This window comes from Cyprinus carpio, chromosome A6 (assembly GCF_018340385.1).
Source record: "Cyprinus carpio isolate SPL01 chromosome A6, ASM1834038v1, whole genome shotgun sequence".
NCBI lineage: Eukaryota > Metazoa > Chordata > Actinopteri > Cypriniformes > Cyprinidae > Cyprinus > Cyprinus carpio.
The window spans coordinates 15,274,344-15,300,797 of NC_056577.1; the positions used below are offsets into that span (position 1 = coordinate 15,274,344).

Sequence of the window (26,454 nt, forward strand, 5' to 3'; positions counted from 1 at the left end):
AAGTGTGAAACAAAAAAATTAAAAACATGTTTAAAAAGTATACTACACAAAACTTAAACATTAATGGAAAGTTATCAAAAACTTTCCAAAATAATTTTTTTCTTGGTTATGCTCTCAGACATTTTCTGCTCATGTTTTCAGTTTTGCTGATAGCTTTTTACATTTTTATGTGCATTTTAAATGTTTTGCTTCATTTTTTTTTTTTTTTTTTTTATGTAATGGCTTCCATCTGGCCACTTCACCCCATAGTCCAGATATATGAAGAATAAAGGATATTGTTGTAACAGGCAGCAAGTGACCAGTACTTGCCAGACATACCTGAAGCTCCTTTACTGTTGCCGTAAGTCTATCCCTTTTTGTGACAGGTACCCTGTTCTTTGGAATGACATTGTGGTGCCCTTAGGGCTGCACGATTAAACATTTTAATCTCGATAACGATATCCACCTTTCTCGATTAATTAAAAATAATCGTCACGATATTGGCCGGCTCGTTATTTATCCTGAAACGTGTTTTTAATTTGGCATTTGCATTATCTTGCATTGCTAACAAGTCTTCACTAGCATTCATGCTTGTGGTTGCCAGATGTGAAGAGCTTTAAACCCCAAAACAGAACTTTTCTCCTTTAAGGATAAACTTTCTGCCCGGTGTTTTATTTCATTTGTGCAATCTGGCAACCCTGTGCGTGCTCACTGATGGCGGAACAAGTGCTGCTGATGATGATGATGATGATGAGAAAACATACGAGTTTAGCGATCTCTCCACAGCGATATTCTGCTTACATGAAAGTGTCATATAGACCGGGGGTTTTCAACCTGTGGCACCTGTCAAGGGGGGGCGCGAGCATCAGTTAATTCAGAGACATTCCCTTGAGGATTTATGAATATGAGTTAGCAAATCTTTAGCCATCCACTAGGGGGCAATCTGACTCCCACTGCTTGTAGACAGTTAGAGCAGAGTCGGGTGTAGTATCAGTCACGCTTATTGACAGTGTAAGATGATTTACGGTTAGCCGTGTTGGCATGTTGTTATATCAGAAACACGCTCAGCCATACATTGAATCAGGTAAAATGATTATATATTTGTGTTTCAGTATAATTACGCACGCTATACCAGGGGTGGTTCTAAACCCTTTTTAGGTGGGTTACAGCCCCCCTATCTGTCACCTTAGCCCCCAAAAACTATCGTAACGATCAGGCCAGTGCTGCTTCCTCAAGAAAGTTTTTCATTCTCACGTGTTTTAAGTCTTGTCAGTTTAAACACTTAAGTAATTTTAAGCCATTTAAGTCCAAGACATCTCAATGCGGTACTCACGCGCTGTGATAAAGCGTTTCTATGTGCACCGTGCACACACACATGTGAAGTGCACAAACAAATAGCCGTAGCCTTCTCAGACAGCAGGTGAATACCAATGGTTGCCTTGACAAGTATCTTTGTAAGCACAGTCGGTTGTTTTAAGTGAACATAAACAGTAAAGAAAACATCAAATTTACATCAGTATAACGGATCCGTGCATTTCTTATTCAAATAATGTTCATCCAAAAGGGCAAAAGAAAAATTGTTTTAATGGATATTTGCGTTTATGTTATTGTAAATAAAGTAATTTGTTGTGAATAATGGTGGGGTGGGGCGCATTATGAATAATTGGTGGGGGGGGGGGGGTTGAAAACCCCTGATATAGACAAAGTGTGTTTTTCACAAACCATTTGTAATGTTTGTGTTACCAAATGTGCCATGATCATACTTTCGCTGAGTTTCAATAATGGATCTGTTGTGTTTGAGGAATAAATGTGACAGTACAATGGGGAAAAATGTACATAAATTGGAATTGTTGGAATTTATATTAAGAGTTTCTAAAGTTTTTACCAGTTTTCGTGTTGAAAATGGCATGGCAATGTTAGTTTTCAGTGTGTATTAACAATCTTTGAGCAAATTTACTGTGCGATCTGAGTTTTTTTTTTTTCCATTTGCGAACAAATTGTCACTTAGAATTTGTAATGTGAATACAGATGACAAAACACTAACCAAAGTCAATGAGTTTTGTATTATCATAGTTGGTTAAATAAAATCAGTGTATAGTCAGTGGAGGTTTGGATAAAGGACGCATGAAATTTTACTGCTGATTTTCCCTGCTGAAAAAAAAAAAAAAAAAAAACCTTTAAAACCAGCCTTAGCTGGTTGACTGATTTTAGTTGGTCAAGGCTGGTTTTAGAGGGGTTTTAACATTTCCTTAGTTGGTCAGGCTGGGAGTCCAGCTTAAACCGGCTAAGTTAAGGCTTGTTTTAGCAGTTCTTTTTCAGCAGGATAGAATAATCGTCATTAATAATCGTGATTATAATTTTAATCAAAATAATCGTGATTATCAGTTTAACCATTATCGTGCAGCCCTAGGTGCCCTATTGTCTCTATTTGTTGATGATGGTGTTTACGGAATTCCATGGAACATCTAATGATTTGCAAACACTTTTGTACCCTTCTTCTGATTGGTACCCCTTTACAAATAGATCCCAACACATACTTTGTAAGCTCTTTGCAGGCTATCGAGCATTTGCACCTACGTCACCGTTCGGTCAGTAACCCGAATGAGCGGCCATATTGGAGATACTCGGATGTAAACAACAGCATGGATTAAACGGTTAATGTACTACTAAAGATATTGTTCAACTGATTTATGATGTCTAAACCACGAGCAAAAAAAAAGAAAAGTGTAGAAGCTGCTATATCTTATAGAGAAGGACTTAGTAAACAGGACAGGACATGATATTTTGGACAAATTAAGGTTAATAGGTGGTAAAGATCCAAACAAGCTGGCTCCTATGGCTCCTAGAATACAATAGCCGCGTTTCCATTGTCGGGCTTAAAGCGGGCATGCTAGTGCGTGCCAGGGCCAGTCGCGTTTCCACTGTCACTTCCGGGGCTTGATCGTGCCTCGTCGGGGCTTCCTCGGGGCCAACGGCCAGGGTTTTTTGGCCCGACGAAAACCTTGGGCCAAAGCGGGCCAGCTGGGGCTAGAGGAGTGGTTATGAACAAAGGCGGAGTTTCTTCACGTCTGGAGAGTGTCAGCGCCGTTCATTTCAAAAAGATAACAGCTATAACATCAACATTAAAAACTTTTAAAAATTAGCTGAGCTCAAAACTCCCTTTCAGTCAGCAGCGAGTGTTTGAAATAACGTGATCCGATGTGGATTATAATCATCATAAAAGGCTGAAATATTTATAAGCGATGTAAAAGACTATGCACGCTAAACATTAACGTTACCATAATAAACATGCTAAATGCAACCACTTGGAGAAATCAGATGTCAGCTTCTTATTCACTATCACAATTGTGTATTTATTTAGTAACATATTTTATCTGTCATAAATCTCGTCTCGAGAGTTTAGCTCGGGAGCTTTTAAAAAAATAAGAGTTATTATCATTCATTCTAAATGTGACGTATATAGGCTACTGTGGCTACAAATAAACAGAAACAGTCTCGACTGAATAAGCAGGCTATTTTCATAAGCGTTAAAAATAAAATAGAAATACATTTATTTCTGTGTGATTAATTTTGAGTTCTGATAAATTGATTCATTATGCTCAATGTATCACTTATAGTAAAACATCGATGCTTTTGAATTTGAATATTTAACAAAGCATGCAAACAAAAGGCAGCTGTTATCACGTTCGTTTTGTGATCGCGCTAGTTCCCGTGACTTATTTCTGATTAGTTTTCTGATAACTTCTCTTTGTTGGTGAAACGATGGGGTTGCATCACGTTGTTCCCGAGAGGCGTGTAAAGGGCGGGTTTTAGTGACGCGCAGCGGAGCTTCTGGCCCGACGGTGGAAACGCTGCGCTATTCTGGCCTCGTGCTACTGGCCCAAGGCTATTAGCCCCGCCCGGCCCGTTTTAAGCCCTGGCTTAAGATTTAAGATTTTGCTTTATCATGTATTCCGCAGTATGCAAATATATCTATGTAACATACTGCTAAACGTTATATTCACATTTGAGTGATAAGGAAACATGCATGAATGAGAAAATAAAGAGTGAAGCATTGATCGAGTTATTAAGTGCAATATGCAATGAAAAATAACTCAATGCAGTGCTCGCACTGACTGGCACACATGAAGCACACACTCAGAAAGCGCTTCTCTCAGACAGCATGCGATCGCAAATTTGGGACACACAGCCGAAACGCGCATGTTGAAAGCCCTTCTCTCGACACCATGCGATTGTGAAAACAGATCTTTTTCTTGTTTTATTGTGCTTGAATGGTGAAATAGGCACACAGTTATGTCATAATGCCCTTCGTGTGGAGTATTCCCGTAAACACATTCGGTTATATGTTAAATAAATGTAAACGGTTGGGTGTAAACCGGATGCGTTTCAGTATATTGGATCCGTGCAGTCGGACTTAAAAGGACAGCTGCCTTATTTACCTGCTGCTGTCTGTCACTGTTAATGTTAATCATGTTTGATTGATACAGTGAAGACTATGCAGTGTTTTATTTATACACATTATTCAATTTATGTAATATTTCTTACTACGTTAAATAAACTTAACCTACTGTAGCTGAATTAATTGTTTTTCATATTTATTTGTTCTGTTTTGCTTGTAATTTACTTATTTTTCTTAACAAAAATAAAATAAAAATAGCTATATCGAGGTATACAGGTGCATCTCAATAAATTAGAATGTCGTGGATAAGTTCATTTACTTCAGTAATTCAACTCAAATTGTGAAACTTGTGTATAAATTAATTCAATGCACACAGACTGAAGTAGTCTTTGGTTCTTTTAATTGTGATGATTTTGGCTCACATTTAACAAAAAACCCACCAATTCACTATCTCAACAAATTAGAATACTTCATAAGACCAATAAAAAAATAAAATAAATAAAAACATTTTACTTAATTGGTGGCCTTCTGGAAAGTATGTTCATTTACTGTACATGTATTCAATACTTGGTAGGCGCTCCTTTTGCTTTAATTACTGCCTCAATTCGGCGTGGCATGAAGTGATCAGTTTTTGGCACTGCTGAGGTGGTATGGAAGCCCAGGTTTCTTTTGACAGTGGCCTTCAGCTCATCTGCATTTTTTGGTCTCATGTTTTCTCATTTTCCTCTTGACAATACCCCATAGATTTTCTATGGGGTTCAGGTCTGGTGAGTTTGCTGGTCAGTCAAGCACACCAACACCATGGTCATTTTACCAACTTTTGGTGCTTTTGGCAGTGTGGGCAGGTGCCAAATCCTGCTGGAAAATGAAATCAGCATCTTCAAAAAGCTGGTCAGCAGAAGGAAGCATGAAGTGCACCAAAATTTCTTGGTAAACGGGTGCAGTGACTTTGATTTTCAAAAAACACAATGGACCAACACCAGCAGATGACATTGCACCCCAAATCATCACAGACTGTGGAAACTTAACACTGGACTTCAAGCAACTTGGACTGTGAGTTTCTCCACCCTTCCTCCAAACTCTAGGACCTTGGTTTCCAAATGAAATACAAAACTTGCTCTCATCTGAAAAGAGGACTTTGTACCACTGGGCAACAGTCCAGTTCTTCTTTTCCTTAGCCCAGGTAAGACGCCTCTGATGTTGTCTGTGGTTCAGGAGTAGCTTAACAAGAGGAATATGACAACTGTAGCCAAATTCCTTGACACGTCTGTGTGTGGTGGCTCTTGATGCCTTGACCCCAGCCTCAGTCCATTCCTTGCGAAGTTCACTCAAATTCTTGAATCGATTTTGCTTGACAATCCTCATAAGGCTGTGGTTCTCCTGGTTGGTTGCACATCTTTTTCTTCCACACTTTTTCCTTCCACTCAACTTTCTGTTAACATGCTTGGATACAGCACTCTGTGAACAGCTTCTTTGGCAATGAATGTTTGTGGCTTACCCTCCTTGTGAAGGGTGTAAATGATTGTCTTCTGGACAACTGTCAGATCAGCAGTCTTCCCCATGATTGTGAAGCCTAGTGAACCAAACTGAGAGACCATTTTGAAGGCTCAGGAAACCTTTGCAGGTGTTTTGAGTTGATTAGCTGATTGGCATGTCACCAAATTCTAATTTGTTGAGATGTTAAATGTGAGCCAAAATCATCACAATTAAAAGAACCAAAGACTTAAGGAACTTCAGTCTGTGTGCACTGAATTTATTTAATACACAAGTTTCACAATTTGAGTTGAATCACTGAAATAAATGAACTTTTCCATGACATTCTAATTTATGGAGATGCACCTGTATATCGTTATGATGAAAAAATTTCTCATACTGTGAAATAAGATTTTGGTCATATCGCCGACCCTTAGTTGTAGGTGGAGAAGTGAATGTACAGCGCTCTCTTTGCTCCAGTCATTGGAGCAAATGGCTGCTCACTGCCCAATGTCACGACTTTAACTTTCATTTTCACATCTTTCCTCAGACAGTTTTTTTGCACTCTTCTCCTTGATTTGTTATAACTTTTGGCAGTCTATAGTACTCCATATGTTTTTCCCTGTCCGACCGATTACTAGAGCCCAAAAAACGATAATAACTGACCATTCTAAGCAACAATGGATTCTCATGCTAAGCATGGACAAAGTTTTCAAAAAACTTTGTGGACGTATGACAGTATTTCTGTGCCAAAAATCTTACTTCCGGGTTCATACAAGTTTCGGAGAGTTTTTTTCGATCATGGCTCTTCATGATGTAGACGAGGGTGGAACTCCTTATAAGGGCATTTCTCCCGGAGAACCGCACCCATGCATGCATTGACCAGAGCGAGAGCGCGTCCATTAACAAGCTTCATCCGGCAGCAGCACCGCACGGGACTTGCTTTAATTACTTAATTACTTTAAAAAAAGAAACCAAATCAATGTATAGTTGACATTTGAGGCTTAATACTATAGAAAAGCAATAAAAGTTTCAGTTTGAGTAATTTCATCTTGTTTATTTTACAATTATGGCATGCAGTTGCTTCAAACAATGGTATATACACATCATTCAATGTAAATTGTGATAATTGTAATTAATAACCGCAATTACAATTTTAAGGGAATAATCAACGATTACACACAGAAGAGCGTATGCCGCCTGCGTACTGCTCAGATTTGCCAAAATGGCACTACGTTGATTTGGAGAAACACAGAGGAGAGGAATTGTTGAATAAAGTCGTTATTTTTGTTTTCTTCATGTACAAGAAGTATTCTCGTCGCTTCATAATGTTACAGTTGAATCACTGATGGCAGATGGACTATTCTAAAAAATGTTTTTCATACTTTCCTGGACCTTGACAGTGTTACTTACTTGGCAGAAATCAGGGAAGTCGTGGCCTAATGGTTAGAGATTCAGACTCACAATCCAAAGGTTGAGAGTAGAGAGCGACTGATATATCGATTTACCAATATTTTCCCCGATATTTAAGCATTTTGTCATAATCGGATATCGGTTTTGGAATATCGGATTCACCGATAAACGCCGTCATCTTGTGGGTGTTTTGAGAATTGTGCACAGGATAGCCATTGCAGTGCGTCTGAGGGAAGACAAGACAACAACAACGGCGTGCACTTGATTTGCTGTAGTTAGTAAACTTAATTTAACATAACAGCAAGTTATGCACAAATTAGATGCATTACATAAATGCTTGATATGTAGTTTATGCAGCTTGGCTCTAAGAAATAGAGACCAACTCACGGATTCATGTTAAATAATCCATCAAGTCCTGTCCCAATAAAGACGTAACTTTGCCTGAATCAATATGCAGCCATGAATGAGCGCATGTTGGAAATAAAAGCGCTGAATTTAATTCTCTCTCTGATGTCTATGGTCATCGTTAGTCTCGTGAAGTCGGAGTCACACAGATAATCTGTCAATATCCTCTCCCAATAAAGACGTAACTTTGCATGAGTTGAATAATACACCCTTGAATGAGCGCATGTTGGGAAAAAAAGTGCTGAGTTTAATTCTCTCTCTGTTGTAAATTTGCTCCATCATTAGTCTTGTGAAGCCGCTTTCATATTGCTGTTCACTCACTGGGTTGATGTGGTTGATGCTCAGGAAATGCTCCAGCACGCCCACTGCATGTAACTTTTAACAAGATTCACTTGTTTAAAACACCCTAAATTGTATCAATATTTACTATAAAACCATTATTTTGCTAATAAACATCTAAATAAATAACTCTGAATACAGAAATTAATGATTTATTATTGCTGCGAGCGATCACAGTTTATAGTTGTGTAACTGCATAGATAAACCACACTGTCACAGCAGGCATTTCATAATCTAGAAGGACAAAACATTATTAATAATTTTGATATAACATTCCATTTGAGAAATGCAATAAAATACTTATATTTCAATAGTCCAGAGAATATTATTCAGTAAATTAATATTTTATTCTTGAATTATTCTTGACTCTGTAGCTATTAAATAGCTTATAAACCTACTATAACGGTAGTTTAAAATGAAGTTGATTTTTTGCTTATTGTTAATATTAGTGTTGTTGCTGTTGATGCTTTTTATAAATAAAATGTTTTTTATTGTAATATAAAGATCAAATTTAACATGAAAGACTAATTTTCAACAATTTAAAAAAAAGATGACTGAAAAGAGGAAAAACCAAAGTGAAGTAGGTTCTTTCTTCATTCAGTCATTTATTTACTTTATAACAGTTAATAAATATTGGTTCTGCATATCGGTTATCGGGCACATAAACATGCAAATAATTGGTATCGGTAATAAAAAAATAATTTTTTTTTTAAAAAAATCAATATCGGTCGATCACTAGTTGTGAATTCAAGTCTCGGGCTGGCAGGAATTGTAGGTGGGGGGAGTGAATGTACAGCATTCTCTCCACCCTCAATACCATGACTGAGGTGCCCTTGAGCAAGGCACCGAACCCCCAACTGCTCCCCAGGTGCCACAGCATAAATGGCTGCCCACTGGTCCGGGTGTGTGTGTGTGTGTGTGTGTGTGTGTGTTTACAAAGCTCCGCTGCTTTATAATTAGGTTTCCTATATAAATACGTGCTAGATGGACATCTTTGACCATTGTGCATCGCAGCTTTTTGTCATACTTCTCCATTCATCAGCTGCAACTCTGCAGTTGGATACTATTATGCCTGTCTTGTATTCATAAGAGCAACAAATTCTGATTAGCTAGTAATGTTAGTTTGGTTGAGAGTGAAATCTGTGATCCTCTCATACCATTGGTAGGCGAACTCAAAAGTGGACTCGAAAGTGGTATCAAGTTTTTTTTTAAATGTAGGATTGTTTTTTTTTCCGCAGCCAAACACTGCACGCCTGAGATCCGGCACAGTGCCGGAGAACTTTAAGCCCTGTCTGTGTCTTTTTCCCGTGTCACTTGGAACGTGTCTGTTTTGAATCGTTGTTACCAATAGCGAGAAACGTGAGGAAAAAATAAAGTCAGTTGTGGGACTAGATTCTGTCATAAATTGCATACAATACACGGGGGAAATCGTGGCCTAATGTTTAGAGAGTCTGTCTCCTAACCCTAAGGTTGTGGGTTCGAGTCTCGGGCCGGCAATACCACGGCTGAGGTGTCCTTGAGCAAGGCACCAAACCCCCAACTGCTCCCCGGGCGCCGCAGCATAAATGGCTGCCCACTGCACCGAGTGTGTGTTCACAGCGGTGTGTGTGTGCACCTTGGATGGGTTAAATGCAGAACACAAATTCTGAGTATTGGTCACCATACTTGGCTGCATGTCACGTCACTTTCAATTCATTGCTGATCTTTCTACTGTCCGTTACTGGAAATTAAATGAAATTATTGGTTGATATGTCCTGATCTCAATAAAGTTTACACACACTTTTGGTCCATGAATTAGATTTCGCTCGGGACGCACGCTGTCTGTGGAGGTTTAGCCAGGATCGTTTCCATAATTTAATAACTGAGGCTGCTTTCACATATATTTTATATTCAGTGCCAATCACTGCTATTTCGAGAGTAAATCCCGCATAAATATGCAGATGTCATTCCCGAAACTTTGCAGCGTGTATGTCCGAAAAAAGGAAAGTTTCATACAAACTCTGAATGGATTATACCCTAAACAAGTGGGCAAAGAGTGCTCCCTTTATCACTAAAAACTGTCACTCATCTTCATTCATCATGATCTCACAAAGTTCCATTATAATTAATAACGCTCTCTAAACTAAACAATAACTCTCTAATTTACATCACATCTGCACTTAGTCATGAGATGATTCACGAGCATGCAAAACTGCAGCGCTTTCAGCAATGAGTGACTTCTGACAAAGTTTCTGATTGGCATTCAAGAAATCAACAGATATGTCTGTGGTTGGCTACATTGCGCAACGCTGCAAAAACACATTGATTTAGCGTATTTAGCGCTTGGCTAATTGCAGTAGGGCTGGCCCAATACAAGTAATAAATAAGGTAATTTATTATTCTAATATGGTTATTATATTTATTTTATTGACATATAACAGTATTTTATAATTTATTCAGATAACTATGACAAGGTAATGTTTAATCTTTCATATATATATATATATATATATATATATATATATATATATATATATATATATATTATATATATATTTATATATATATTGTCATTTCATCTCACACATGGATAGGCATTTTCTATAATGTCTAAATTCTAAATCAAAACATATCTGTTATGACTTAATACATAATTAGCATCAAACAAACAATATAATTCCTATTCTAAAGTAGTTAGACGTACCCAGGAGAGCTCTCTAGAAATCACCTAATATATGTTGAAATAATAAACACTGAAACATTGCACAAATAGTTATAAAAAGTCTACCTGATACTTGTGTGCAACGCGGAACTATGGAGCGTCAACCAAAACCCAGGAAAGAAGAGCCTAAAACCGCCGAAACTACTGAGAGAAAGTCTCTGCAAATGGCTGCCGAAGGGATTGCCTCTGAAGGGGAAAGTTCAGCGGGGGTTCTCGCCGCCGCGCTGAAAGAGTTTCGGGAGATCATTGGGAGTGTTAAGCAAGAGCTGATCTCTCAAATGACGGAACTTCTTGACTCCATTCAGGGATCAATTGACACCCTGACCCTGTCTGTCTCATCTATGCAAGGCCGGATCACTACGGCCGAGCAAAGAATCAGTGATGTGGAAGATACAGTTTCGGGAAATGAGCGGTCCCTCAATCTCCTCAAAAAATAAGATGGAATATATAGAAAACTACCATAGACGAAATAACATCCGCTTGATTGGACTGAGCGAAGGAGCTGAAGGTCGGGATACAGTTGAATTCTTTAAGACATGGCTGCCGAGCGTGCTGGAAAAAGAGAACTTCGGCGCTCCAATTATCATCGAGCGTGCACACCACGTTCCGGCAGTGCGAATCCCGGGAAAGGCTCCGCGGCCCATCCTGATTCGACTTCTGAGATTCCAGGGCCGTGAAAGTATCCTACGTATCGCCTGAGATTAATCAGCAATTTCTGTTGATGGAAAGAGAGTCAGCTTTTTTCCGGATTTCTCATCAGAGGTGATGAACCGCAGAAGAGGGATGATTCCAGCGCTTAAGGCATTAAAGGAGAAGAATGTCAATTGTCATGTCATATATCCCGCTCGTATTTGCATTCTTACGGAGGATGGTGGAACACGGTTCTGTCACACGTCGGACGAAGCCCTCAAGTTTCTGTCGGAACGTGAATGAGTTGTAGTTGACGTGGCGGAGTCTGCGATGTTTTGGGATGGATACAGTCTCATACTTGTCCCAGATCGATCTGACTCAGCGATTAGTTGTTAGATCTGGACGGGGGAGTGATTTTGTTAAATTGATATTTTGGGAACTTTACTTGATAATCTTTGGTCACCTGCGATTTCATCTGATTATGGACTGAAAACAGTTTTTCTCTGACGGGCGGCTGTACTTGATTAGGTCTGTAATAGAGTTCAATACGTTTGGGGCATTATTATAAATGACTGTTGCTTATATCAGTGTGTTTTATATATAAAGGGAGCTCGGGGTTACCCCTTCATTCTTGCTCGGGAAGGAAGTGCGAGCTAATCGTTTCTCAGTGTTTTTTTTTCCACTCAGCTGCTGATAGTTCTGGTTCAGCAGCTTTAGTAGGGTTTGTGTGTTTTTTGGCGGGTTTTTTCAGAGAGATACAAGTCAACATTTCAAAAACAGGGTGATAGTGGATCAATCAGGATAATGTTCATTTTTTATGAGGGTATTTTATATGGTGATTTTGATACCATAGATTATACATGACAACAAAGCCTTTGAAATTTGTGACATTTAATACTAAGGGTCTACATAGTCCAGTCAAAAGAACAAGAGTCTATATGTACCTTAAGAAGTTGGGGGCAGAAATAGTTTTCCTGCAGGAAACCCATTTAACAGACTTTGAGCATAAAAAATTAAAAAGGGAATGGGTAGGCCAAGTGTTTGCATCCTCATTTAATTCTAAGTCAAGGGGAACGGCTATACTGATAAATAAAAATATCCCTTTTACAGTTACAAAATCGGTACTCGACCCTTCAGGAAGATACGTAATGATACAAGGGCATATGTACTCTGAACAGTGGACAATGTTAAATATATATGCTCCAAATATTGATGATCACTTGTTTATACAAAATGTTTTCCTTCAAATTGCTCAATCATCAGGCTCACTCTTGGTAGGTCAGGGTTTTTCCTACATTGAAAATTTTTTGGCGGCCGCCAAAACGATGTCCCTGCCGGCGTTGTCCCGCCAAAGCCTTATTTGATGTGTAATTGTGTTTTGTGAGTGAAGCAGGCTACAGATGGAGTGACGGAGAGAAAGAGCACAGCGCCTCCTCCTCTCCGTCTTCAGTTCTGTCTTTGCTCTCTCCCTCGCATCAAAATCAACTGATCCTAAAGGTCGAAAGACCGAATCCATGTTTCACGTGGTGCTTTCGGAGAATATTTTTGCTGAATTACCGCTGGGTGTGAATTGCAGTCAAAAAAAAAATTTGCCTTATTTTCTCTTACAACTTGTGACAAGCGTTCCGCACATGCAGCTGACATAACTTTAAATAAATGCAAAAAAAAAAAAAAAAATCCAGTTATGAAGTGTTTTGTGTGTGTGTGTTGACAAATCTTTCGCGATGTCCTATCAGCCAGGATTCCCACACAACACGTCCGCTGAAGTCCGATTCGCCACCTAATGACTCCTTTGAGCAGATTCATTATAATGAATGGTTAAAGCAGTTGGTCTGCCCGTCAGTGTCTAAACCGGTGTATAACAAATCATTACTTCTTAGAAGAACATACACATCTGAAATGAGAAAGTAAGTGTGCTTACCCCATTTAGCAAGAGGGTTTAGTAAAATTTAGCCTTAATAATCCACAGTATTTATAGTCCTATGACAATGTGTAGTAAACTATAAAATCATTTAGTTTAAAGTTAGACTGGAGTGAGATGAAACTAGATCAAAGCACAAAGCAAGCTGTTGCTAGCTAGCTGCTAATTTTTTAAAATTTTATATGGTAAAAAATTACACTTACACCTTTTAACGCTACGTTTTTAATGCTACTTTTTAATTGATATGATTATACTAAAATAATTATCAGGTCTATCAAAAAAGGATTTTATCTTTCAAAACTATGAAAGCCAGTCGTGGAAAAAATCACAGCTTTTTTTGCAAAGAGGGCAAGAAAGGATGACAGTGAGAGTGACAGGTAATATCTGTGTCTGATAATTGCATAATTTGTAAATAGATAAATTGTGATACCTTTGACATTTCAAATACACTTTGGTATCGATGATGTTTACATGTAAAATAAGTTGTAATCGCTTTCTTTTACTATCTAGCCTGACAGTGATCGTTTTTTCATGAATAAATAGGATAAGAAAAAAAAAAAATCACAAACTGTTTCTTTGTATTTATTTTAAATTTAACATTTATTGTCAATATTGGGCTTGTGGATCATGTGGGTACTAGGGTACTCTTTGCTGTGTGTGGATGACCATGTCGGTCAGCCACCACCAAAGACCAATTTTGACCCAGGAAAAACCCTTTAGGTGTAGGGATGTGCATTTTAAGGAAAAGTAATAATCGATAATCGCTGGGTATTATTCGATTAGTAGTGGAAAATCGCACCCCTCCCGCGCATACACCCACGCACGCATAAACACACACCCATAAAAAAGAGAGAGAGGGACAAAACTGTTCAGGCTTTCAATCTGTATGATAACAAACTGTTTAATTCATTAGAGAATAGTATCCTAACCCAATACTATCCTAACCCAAGCCAATTGATGGTTGTATTATTGGTGAAACACATTAATAAAACATAACCGAATGACGGCACTTATTAACATAACAGTCCGTCTAACTGCTCACAAGGCTGTAGGAGCCTAGGACTTTTCTATTTTTAAAATAAGCATGAACATTAACAGCATTTAAAAAAAGTTAACAGATTAATTAAGATTAGAACAGATTCATTCAACCATGAATATTAGGCTTAAAACATATTACGCGCTAAAACAGAATATCATTCTTAAAACACAGTAGCCTACGCGCTAAAACATATTGTGAACAGCCTGAATTACGGCACTTATGTGAATAATATTTTTAACGTCTGTATTTATAATGATAACCTATTTCATATTTTTATTCAAAAAAATGAGCATGTCCACATGCTCGGGAAGAAGACGGGAGCGCAATCTGTTCACAACTACCCCAGACAAAGAAAACACCCCTCCTGAACACACAAACAACCCTTTCACACACAAGTAAGCCTTTGCCAGTCGGGGGTATTTGTGGTCGTTGGTTTTCCACCAGTCCATGGGGTCGATGTGGATAGGTGGGCACGTGTCCTGGCAGTACTGATTTAATTCGGTTGTGTCTGTGATTTCTGTGTTATAGTCCTCACCAAACAAGACAGCGATTGCAGATGCAGACAGTGAATCACTTCTTGGCTTTTTGGCCAGCGGTTGTGTTTCATCTGTTTCTACTGTTACGCCTATCTCTTCTTTACTCTCTGAGCTGTTTTTGATGAGATCACACACTTTGACCTGCACTGCATGTTTAACTTTCTCAGTTGCGAACTGCAGGTGTTTGTGTCTAGGATCGTGGAATGATGCGATGTATGCAACCTTGCAAGCGCTGCTGATATCTGCAGATGCAAGTCGCCGCTCTAGTGAAGTAGACACTGTTTGCTTGAACTGGGAGACTTTGGTAGACTCCCCTGGGGTTACTTTGAGGTGTTTTGACAGAAGAGTTGCTGTCACTGGGTACACCATGGAGAAAAGTAGGGAGTACTTATATGGGCCCGCGAGACCGAGGGGGAGCTTTTAATTGAAACGAGGGAACAAATATAGAGCCTTACACGGCCCGGACTGGTCCCGAGTCCGACCCGAGCCCGTGTCTGTTGCAGCCATCCTATAATAGTTTAGTTTAGTTTTAGTTTTTAATGGCAAAGTGGTCATATTTCGTTTCGATTCTTTATTAATTTAATTCAGAAATATGATTGGAACATTTTGTGTTTGTTAAATTCAAGTTTGTTTGTTTTTTAAATAGCCTACAAAGCGGCCAGCGCAAGACAGTGATTTGAGCATTTTTGTCAGTTTATCCTTCTCAAAAAATAAAAAATAAAATAAATAAATAAATAAATAAATAAAAAATAATAAGATTAGTGTCATAATATTTTAGCAATAAAGTCAAAATTACGATAATAAAATCACATTACACGTGAAGTAAAATGTTATATATTAGGCTACACCTGTATACTCCGCCAAAAAAAAAGGATGTGGCACCTGTCATTCTTCACATTTTACATGAAAAACAGCAATAGGCTTACAGACAATTTTTTTAAACTCGAATTGATTTATTTCACGAGACACTCGTTTGTATTAAATTGTTCTGGGGTTTTTTTCAACATGCATTCAAATATTTATTCGTTTTTATTTCATGTTGCAAATATTAAACAGGAAAATATAATTGATTCACATGCCGCTTGAAAGGAGGCGAATATCTCACTACAAATTCATTCAAGAGCGTAAAAAACATTTATTGTTTGTATTTTATCTTAAAATTGACAGAAGGCTGAGGCTTTGTGTTATAATAAAAAAGAAACAAATTAGCTTATTGCGATTAAAACGTTACATATTACATATATACATATAATTAAAAGCTTGTGAATAGTCACATAATGTTATTTACTGCAGAAAAGTCAACATAACAGAGTCGATTTTTTATATATGGGCGGTAAATGTTTATGGTTATCAACCAGTGGAATATAACATTTTATTCTTTCAACAAATAACAAATCATTTTAATGCAGCTAGCTCGTAATCACGACTCAATATGTGGGAAACGGTAAGTTTCTCGCTGAGCACAGTGGAGTGCATCGTTTTGTTAACTTTGTGGTTTATTATCGTCGTTTGGGACGCGGTGACACAGAAGACCCTCTCACAACATATTACTTTATAGAACTATTGCGTTTGCCGCTCAGAAATGTTCACGTAATCATGCTGCGCGTATCAGTAGTTCCCTGCTCCGGAGCGGTTAGCGCTGAAACTGAACCGCACTCTGGCCCACCTCTTCCAACCAACTGCGTCCGAGCGCAGCACGAGCGATCACATTAGTCACCCGAACCGGGCTTTGAGGATCAGACGCGCTCGGGCACGGTTCACACCCTTAGAAAATAATCACACAGCCTAATCGATATTCTGTAATTAAATCGACTAGTCGAATATTCGAAAATCGTGACCCATCCCTAAGTAGGTGGGGACTTTAACTTTTGTCTCAACGATGTACTTGATAGATCTTCAACCAGACCATTGCCTTTTTCTAAAGCAGCTCAATCTACCACTTCTTTTATGAAAGATTTAAATCTAACTGATGTTTGGAGGCATGAACATCCACAAGATAGAGGTTACTCTTTTTATTCACATCCTCATGATACACACACTCGTATAGATTATTTTTTGTTATCCACCCAACTTTTATATTGTGTGACGGATGTTGAATATCTTCCGCGTTTATTGAGTGACCATTCTCCCCTTGTAATGTCATTGTCCATCCCAGAGAAAACAGGACAAACTTATAGGTGGAGGCTAAATCCCATTCTTCTTAGACGATCAGAATTCCAAAAATTTATTAGAGAACAAATTGATATTTTTACGTCTATGAATAAACCTTCTTGTTCCAATAGCTTCATATTATGGGACACTTTAAAGGCTTATCTTAGGGGCCATTCTATTGCATATACTAAGGGGTAAATAAAATCAAAAAAATCCCAATTGAATGAGCTAGAATCCGAAATCTTAGCACTATAATAACATAAGGATCACAATAAGGATGTTTATAAGGAATTACTTAATAAAAAAATGGAGTATAATAAAATGAACACCTACCAGGCAGGGAGGGCTATTATTAGTTCTAATCAGCGTTATTATGAGCTTGGCAAGATAGCTCATAAAGTTTTGGCCTGGCAATTAAAACATGATGAACAGAAACGAACGATAAATGCTATAAATACAGGTAACGCGGAAACATATATTCCTGTAGAGATTAATGATGCATTTAAGCAATATTACATAGAGTTATATACTTCTCAGGCAAGTACAGATAGTACACAAATGGATTCTCTCTTATCCTTAATCCACTTACCATGTCTTTCAGAGGAAGACAGGCTTAATTTGGATCAACCTTTTTCTGCCTCTGAGTTGATCGAAGCCATCCTTTTAATGCTTAATAATAAATCACATATCGGGAGTAGCCGTTTCTCTTGATGCCGAGAAGGCTTTTGATCGCGTCGAGTGCTCATATCTTTTTGAAGTGCTGAAAAAATTTGGATTTGGAGTAGGGCTGTGCGATATGGATAAAAAAAAACCTATCACGATTTTTTGATCAATTTTGCGATTTCGATTTTAATCACGATTTTGACACACACAGACATGCTTTACAGTCATAAATGCATTCAGTATAAATTTGAAACATATTTCCAAAAGAAAACCAATGAGAGCTTTATCAAAAAGTTGTAACATGCCTCTACAACAGACATAAGTCAAAATAATCACTAAGTAAAGATGTCTTTATCTCTCTGCTCGCACACAGATTTTTTTTTGCTCTGTCACAAAACCAGACGCGCATGCTCAGATACACGCTGCTTTCACCCAGAGAGAGTACGCGCACTTAAAATGTGTCTCCTCTCGCTCAAACTGTATCCTGTGCACTCACAACTCTCTCTATGCTAGATATTATTTTCGCACCTTTCCATTTCTAACCTTTTCCGTTCACATCTTCGCATCTTTTACCGCGTGCAGTGTGAACGTTCTGATCCATTAACATGGGCTCGGAAAAAATACGCATCACAGACAGAGTGTGTGAACCTGGGGTTAGGCATATGCCCAGTCTGTTCTGTTCTCACACTCCACTTAGGTGCGCTGCATTCTGATTGGATCGGATAGCATACTGCGGGGGGGTCGGGACCGCGGAAAATTCGTGCTATAAAGCGATTAGCGAAATCGCACACGCTCAAATCGTGATTTTATTACGATTTTGATTAATCGCACAGCCCTAATTTGGAGCTGCATATATTGACCTAATTTATTCACTTTATAAATCTCCTAAAGCAAAAATAGTTACTAATGGAATCACTTCGGCTACATTTCCCTTGTACAGAGGATGTAGGCAAGGATGCCCCCTAAGCCCAGCTCTCTTTGCACTGGCTATCGAACCTCTAGCTGAGGCTATTAGATGCAACTCTGATATAAAGGGCTTTGAAAGTCCTGAAATGCATAAAATATCATTATTTGCAGATTTTTTTATTACTTACTGACCCCATAGACTCTTTGTCAAATCTACAGAATGTGTTACAATTATATAGCACTTTCTCTGGATACAAAGTTAATATTGACAAGAGTGTCATTTTGCCATTATCAGGGTTCGACTATACTGCACTGGACGGCTTTTCCTTTAAGTGCTCTCCTACTGGAATTAAATATTTGGGTATTCAGGTAGATGGTAACTTAAAGAATCTCTATAAACTTAATTTGGCTAGTCTTTTAGAGAAGGTGGGCAGAGATTTAACCAACTGGATGGATCTACCACTCACATTACTTGGTAGAATAAATGCTGTTAAAATGAATATCTTGCCCAAATTCTTATATATGTTTCATTCTCTTCCAATATTAATCCCTAATTAATTTTTCACCTCTCTTAATAGGTTAATAAGATCATTTATTTGGCATCGTAAAACACCTAGGGTCAGCCTTGATAAACTGTCTTTGGATTATAAACAAGGAGGACTGAGACTTCCCAATTTTAAGATGTATTATTGGGCAGCCCAATCCAGGTACTTAGCTCAGATGTTTGCTAACACCCCCTTTCCCTCTTGGCTGAATATGGAAAAATCTGAGATAAAAGAAGAATGTCCTGCCAATATTTTATATACATGGGATGACAAACTGATTAAAACAAGAACTAATAATCCCATGATTATACATTCAGTTCAGACTTGGTATTAAACTGCGGTCTCTGCTGGGACAGGATAATTTTCTTTCCCCTAAAACACCTTTATGGAGGAACAGATTGCTACCAATGTGCCATCAAAACAAAAATTTTAAGATATGGGCAGAAAAAGGAATTACACTGTTGGAGCATTGCTTTGATGGCGATGTTTTAATGTCGTTTGAACAGTTAAAAAAATAGATATAATTTGAGTAATAAAGAATTCTTTAGTTATCTACAATTACGAGATTTTTTAAGAGTCAAAGCAAAAACTTTTCCTAAACTACCAGATTTGACATTTATTGAGCAACTCTCTTACTCTGATAAACCACTATATAAAACAATATCTAGAATATATGAAGCTCTGATCTCAAATCAGCCTTTAGATGACCCAGATAAATCCAGAAAGAGATGGGAGCAGGATTTGGGGGGTAAGAATAGATGCAGACCTGTGGGGTCAATTATGTAAAGATGGGGTCACCTCAACCTTGAATTCTAGGTATAGATTAATTCAGTTTAATTTTTTACACCAGCTTTACTACACTCCGTCTAGATTACATACATTTAACAACAGTATTTCACCCCTCTGCTTCAGATGTGGTACAGAGGAGGGGACATTTTTGCATTCCACCTGGCTGTGTCCTAAGGTTAAGGTGTTCTGGGTACAAGTATGTGATAGATAGTATATCACAGATTCATGGAATTGACTTTCCAATGGATCCAGAGGTATGTTTATTAGGCAATTTTACCAACTCTAACCTCCGAAACAGACAAGCTATTAAGCTTACTGAAATATTGTTAATAATAGCTAAAAAATGTATTGCTTTGAAATGGAAAGCAGACACTGATGTGCCAATTGGATTGTGGTTGTCGGAGATTTGCAGCTGTGTACCTTTAGAGAAGATCACATATTCAATGAGAAGCAGGGGTGAATTATTTTATAAAATCTGGAAACCCTTTTTGAATTATATAAATATAGTACCACATGACTTAATTCGATAGTTAATTTTCTAACTGTCTTACATTGTCTCTCCGTTTTTATTTTTTATATTTATTTTATTTGTTCTCTTTGTTGTAGTTTTCGTTGTTACTGTTGCTTCATTTGTCATTGTATTTGAAAAAAAGTAAAATAAAATATTATTTAAAAAAAAATGATTGCACAACCATCAATTAGGTGGCGATAAGCATGTAAACGACCATTGAACAAAAGAATAAGAAAGAAACAGCATGGCACGCTTTTTCTTAGCGTCCGTTTCAATAGTGACTTGTCACTCTGTTGAGAATGTCTTGAATCTTAACCAGGAACATACTGCAAGTTGAATGAACTTACTCCCGGACACATTTTTGGTAGTTGGCATTATCAGCGTGGATTTGCGCAGCTTGTCAGTTAACAACAGCTCTGTGTAGTAACAGCTGCTCTATGTGAAATCACGCACGTGATGGAATTTACCGCTGATTAAAGAACCGGCTTTACTGACGAGATACGCATTAATTATCGGCAGATAGTTATCGTGCACCCCTAGTTTTTGGAACCACATTCCTCAGTTAAGCAAGGTTTGGGGTTAATCAACCGAAAGTTCAGGGTATAGCTGATGGTAAGTTAACCGTGCTTTCTGGAATACACCCCAGGTAATTTTAGGTTTTTATTTGTTTGTTATATGAAATTTGTTTGTTTTCAATACTACATTAAAGGTGGAAAATTTATCATGGATTTATTTTTATATCTCGAAAAGCTATGATTTTTTTTAACTGCACTGACTTTTTACACCCATTGTATAAAGGGAGGGAGAAAGAGAGATGAGTACATGATGAATGCACATAATATTACATAATGCACCACTAGCACCTGAAATCTGTTCATGCTTATTGTTGCAGTGCAGAAACACAAAACCTGTCAGACACATATTTGCATAAGGCTGAAGCAACGTGAATACCTGGTACTTTCTCTCCTAAGATCGCCTCATACAAAGCCACAAACACATTCGCATCACACTCCGAGATCCTTTCCAGCCTCAGGTTTATGTGACATTTCAACAAAACATTGTTTGCCACGTCCACCCAATCTACACAAAAACAGTACATGAGACAATTCAAACACAGGTTTTCAGCAGTAAAAATATCATCTCACACCTACTACACGAATGCTAAACACGGTGTAAAACCAAACATACAGCTTGATATAATGTACTTAAGGTTCTAGATTATTAGGAATTTCAGGTCAGAGGCAGGAGTTTTGCTGCATCAATACAGAGAACATTAATACACAAAGACAAATCATGAACACACAGATGGATATTATGAACACATACACACGATTATCTTTGGCGCTCTACAGCGCGCCGTTCAGCCTCTAAGACAAAGAGAGTAACTTTATCTTTACCTATAAGAAAAGAAGTCGTGTAAACTCTGTTTGTTTCAATCTTTGATAAGACTTTTCGACACGAATTATTTGATTTAACATCATTTTACAGATTATCTTTTTACAAGTAACGTTATAAATAAATGTTTCATACTTCATGTTCCAAACTCTGTCCAGTAGACGGGCGGGATTTCAATTCTTTCCAACCCTGGGTCTAATACTAAATAACAGTTTGCAGGCTGTATTTTAACTAAGTGTTCTTTTGAAGGTGATTTACACCATTTGGACTACACAGCCATATCATGTAAACAATGGCGTATCTTAGCTCTTCAAACTACCTAACGTTAGCTTGCGGCTAACATAAACATATCAACCTTAGCAACACAAACTCACCCCTCTCTTCGGGTCCCATTGAGCAGATTTTACGCAGACAACAAGACTTTAATTCAATTTACTAACTTAACCCCTCCAGTTGACGAGGAAGATAAACTTCTTCTTCTTCTTCTTCTTCTTCTTCTTTGGGTTTTAACGGCAGCTTGCATCCTTGACGTTGCATTACTGCCATCTTCTGGTTCTAGTTATTTCCCATATACTTTAGTCATCATATTCTTGTCATTAGTCCTGTTTTAGTCAGCAAACGAATCAAGTATTTCACTCCTTCTTCACTCCTACTGCAGTCCATTATACTCTTTACTCCACGTCCTGTTAGTCCTATTTTTCCCATGTCTTTTATCATATCTACCCTCTGTAATCCATATTTTTAACAATTAATAAGCACATGTTCTACAGTCTCAGGTATTTGGCACTGATCACAAAACCCAGTAGGATGTTTCCCCCATTATATGAAGAGTGCTATTTAATTTATTATGCCCTATTCTTAATCTGGTTACAAAAGTCTCTTCTCTTCTGTTTCCTGCCTTATTTTCCACAGTACCAACTCTTTTTTTAATTGAGTATAAATGTCTATCTTTTTGTTCTTGATCCCACCTTTTTTGCCATTCTTTGATAATTTTCCCCCACACTATACTCTTTCCTTCTGATCTTGAAAGGCTGATAACTGCTTCTATACTCTCTTTTTGAAGTGCTTTCTTAGCTATTTTGTCTACCTTTTCATTTTCTATAATACCCATATGTGCTGGGACCCACATAAATATAACATCATCTCCCTTATTTTTAATTCTTAAATAGGCAGACATAATATCATAAAAAACCTCCTGATGATTCTTTGCCATTGAGGCTCTGCAGTACAGAGACAGAGTCGCTGCAAATTAAAGTTCTGTTTGACTTAGTGTATTCTATCCATTCTAATGCCATCAAAATGGCAAACATCTCAACAGCATATACACTTAAGTGATCTGATGTTCTCTTGCTCATCTCACTCTTCTGGGTGGGAATTACAATTGCAGCACCTGTAACTCCTGTTTTCGGATCTTTAGATCCATCTGTAAAAACTTGCTTAAAATTAACGTATTTTTGGTTCACATGTCTATAAAATTCACTCACCAAATCAACTTGATTATTTACTATTTTGGACTGTAATACCTCCAAATCCACTTTTGGAGTATCATACTTCCACATAGGGATACTGGGCCATACCACAGTTTTACAAAACTCCTTTCCATATACTCCCAGATCACATGCAGCATCATCTCCTGTCCAACCAAAACTAAATTTGTTCCCCTTTCCCCTTTCCCAATTGTCTTGCAACACTCTTTTGGTTGGGTGGCTATCTATTTGTCCCCTCAAACTAATCCAGTAATTTACAATCAGCTGCTTCCGTCTTAAGCTCAAAGGCATTTCACCTGCCTCTACCTGCAATGAGCACACTGGTGACATTCTCATGGCTCCGAGACATAATCTCAATGCCTGTGCCTGAATATGGTCCAGCCTCGCTAATACTGACTTTGCTGCTGATCCAAATGCCTGACTCCCATAATCCAACCAAGATCTTATTAATGAAATATATATATATTTTAATGACTTAAAATCTGCTCCCCACTCCACACCTGTAAGACACCTCATAATGTTTATTACTTTTTTACATTTATCTTCTACTTGTTTAATGTGCGATCTCCATGTTATTTGTAACTCTTTCCAGATTATTCCTATATAATTTTAGTTCAATATCTTTATTTTTCTTTCCAGAGAAAACCATCACTTTTGATTTTTCAGCAGGAAATTTAAAACCCCATTCCATTCCCCACATTTCAACCTGATGTATTCCTTCCTGTATTTTCCTACATATTCCACATTTTTCCCACGTTTCCAAAGCGCCCCATCATCTGCAAACAATGATCTATTCATGCCATTAGATACATTACTAAATATATCATTTATCAAAACAGAAAAAAGTGTAGGACTTATAACACTCCCTTGTGGTGTTCCATTTTCTACTTTATGCTTATTTGAAATATCTGTTCCTATTTTAACTTGAATTGATCTTCCTTTTAAAAAGTCTAAAATCCAATTAAAAACTTTACCTCTTACTCCCATTTTGTGTAGTTTAATCATTAATCCCTCTCTCAATAACATATCGTACGCCTTCTCAACGTCAAAAAATACTGCTACCACAGATTCTTTATTTATTTGAGCTTTTCTTACATCGTCCTCTAAACACAACACTGCATCCATTGTGCCCCTTCCTCTCCTAAACCCACTTTGAAATTCCGTTATCCAACCCGTTTTTTCTAAAAAATACATTAATCTCTCATTTACCATTCTTTCCATTAATTTGCAAATATGCGATGTTAATGCTATAGGTCTATAGTTTGCTGGCTTACTAGCATCTTTTCCTGGCTTCCTTATCGGGATAATTACTGCTTCTTTCCAACTTTCAGGAATTCTCCCTTCTTCCCATATTTTATTAAATAACATTAGCAATTTTCCTTTACTTTTTGTACTTAAATGTTTTAACATGATATAGCTTATTTCATCTTTTCCTGGCGCAGTTTGTCTAGTTTTAGCTAACGCTCTTTCTACTTCTCCCATATTAAAAGGGGCATTTAGATCATCCTCAGAGACTTCCTTAATTTTTAAAACTTCCATATTCTTAGACTTGGTGCTCTCTCTACCTTTCTTTCCCTCCACAGATAAATTGTTTGAGCAGTGTATACTAACAAATGTATCTACCAACATCTCTGCTTTGTCTTTGTTAGTAACGGCATCTTTATCTCCATCACTTAACACAGGATAGTTCCACTCCCTTACATCCCCACTCATCTTTTTAATCATCCCCAAACTTCTCCTATCTGAGTAGTACTTCCAATTAAACTACAAAACTCCCTCCAGTATATCCGCTTTGCTTGCCTAATTGTTCTTCTTACAACTGCCTGTGCTTGTTTATACTGTATCATGTGCTGGAAATTATGAGTTCTTTTTAATAACTTGAAAGCTTTATTTCTGTTTTTTACTGCTGTTTTACAATTATCGTTCCACCATGGAACTGATTTCCTCCTTTTTATGCCTTTACTTCTTGGTATAGTATCTATTGCTGCTAATAATATCCCTTGCTTTACTTCATTACTTAATAACTCTATATCTATATAGTTATCAACTTGACTTAAATATTTTTCACTTTCTACTTGAAACTTTTCCCAGTCAGCTTTTCCAAATACCCAATTTCCTCCTCTTCCATCTATTTTTTCCACTATAGAGATATTGATTTTACATATAACCGGATAGTGATCACTCCCTATTGTCCCATCTTTGTATACTCTCCAATCACAAATTGTTGCCAAATTATTTGATACAAAAGTAAGATCAAGTACTGATTCCTTTCCTGTCCTAATATCAATCCTTGTCATATTACCATTTAGACACACCAATTATCTTTCTTCCAATAACTCTTCTAATACTAAACCATTACTATCAGTTTTTCCACATCCCCACAATGTGCTGTGTGCATTAAAATCCCCACACCATATAACACTGTTCTCACCCTCCCAACCTATATATATAAACTTAAAAAATTCAAGCTTTTTACATGGATTATAGTAATTTATGATTGATAATTTTGATTTCCCTCCCCAAACCTCTATTCCCACATATTCTTGCTCATTTCCCAAGCTTATAACTCTATAAGGAATTCCCTGTTTAACAAATGTAACACACCCTCCCCCTCCACCCTCTCTCCTGTCTTGTCTAATTGCTATATATCCACTTAAAACAAAATCCAAATTAGGCTTTAGCCAAGTTTCTTGAACACATACTACTTCTGGTTTTTCCTCTCTAGTGCCTATAAATTGCTTAAAATCTTGTCCATTTGCAGTTAGACTTCTCGCATTCCATTGAAGGATTAACATAATTAATATTATCAACCCACACATGTTAGATCTTGACTTGACTGCACATTAAGCTCATCTCTTACTTCTTCCCACTTTAATCCTAGTAACTCCAAATGATGTACTGCCGCTTTAACTATGATTTGAATCCTTTCTGTTTTAGACTTGATCTCAGATGTTGCATTCATTACTCCTGCTATAAAAGTAACTAACTTCTTCTTTTCTTCCCAAATCTTCCTCCATTCTTTATTCGCACCTCCATTTTTCCTTTTATCATCTACAACATCATTAACATCCTTATCCTGCTTTTCCCCCTCACTTCTCTTGACAGCATCAGCATAAGAAATGTTTTCCTTCACTTTAATCTGTTGTACTTTCACCTCCTGCTTCATTACTTT

The 26,454-nt window shown here is 37.5% G+C and overlaps 1 protein-coding gene across 4 annotated transcripts in view; it reads right to left on the reverse strand.

The window, feature by feature from the left end:
* Positions 1-22,378, reverse strand: part of LOC109087479 — a 131,121-nt gene extending 108,743 nt beyond the window's left edge. The window contains exon 1 of one of the 4 annotated variants that reach the window (XM_042758167.1): positions 22,170-22,378. The gene's annotated coding sequence lies outside the window, so the exon portion shown is untranslated. The remainder of the gene's footprint in view (positions 1-22,169) is intronic. The other 3 variants (XM_042758169.1, XM_042758168.1, XM_042758170.1) reach the window with 3 other exon arrangements.
* Positions 22,379-26,454: the final 4,076 nt, after the last annotated feature.